Source organism: Alligator sinensis, unplaced genomic scaffold (genome assembly GCF_000455745.1).
Source record: "Alligator sinensis unplaced genomic scaffold, ASM45574v1 scaffold502_1, whole genome shotgun sequence".
Taxonomy (NCBI): domain Eukaryota; kingdom Metazoa; phylum Chordata; order Crocodylia; family Alligatoridae; genus Alligator; species Alligator sinensis.
Genome location: NW_005841896.1, coordinates 973,911 through 974,143, shown reverse-complemented (window position 1 = coordinate 974,143; position 233 = coordinate 973,911).

Sequence of the window (233 nt, the reverse complement as noted above, 5' to 3'; positions counted from 1 at the left end):
TAGCACTTGCTGTTTTGTGATTTCAGGAAAATGCTCCCCTTCAAAAGAAACAACTAGCCAGATAATTGCATTAAACCAAGTTGCAGAGGCCTCACTTAGCTTCCTTAGAAATCACTGAGCCAGAGTACATTTAATCTTTTGTGACCACAAACAATATTTGCTATGCAACTTAGGCAACATTTGCTTTGCAGTTTGCAGGATTATTACATGGTTAGCTGTGCTCTATAAAATGG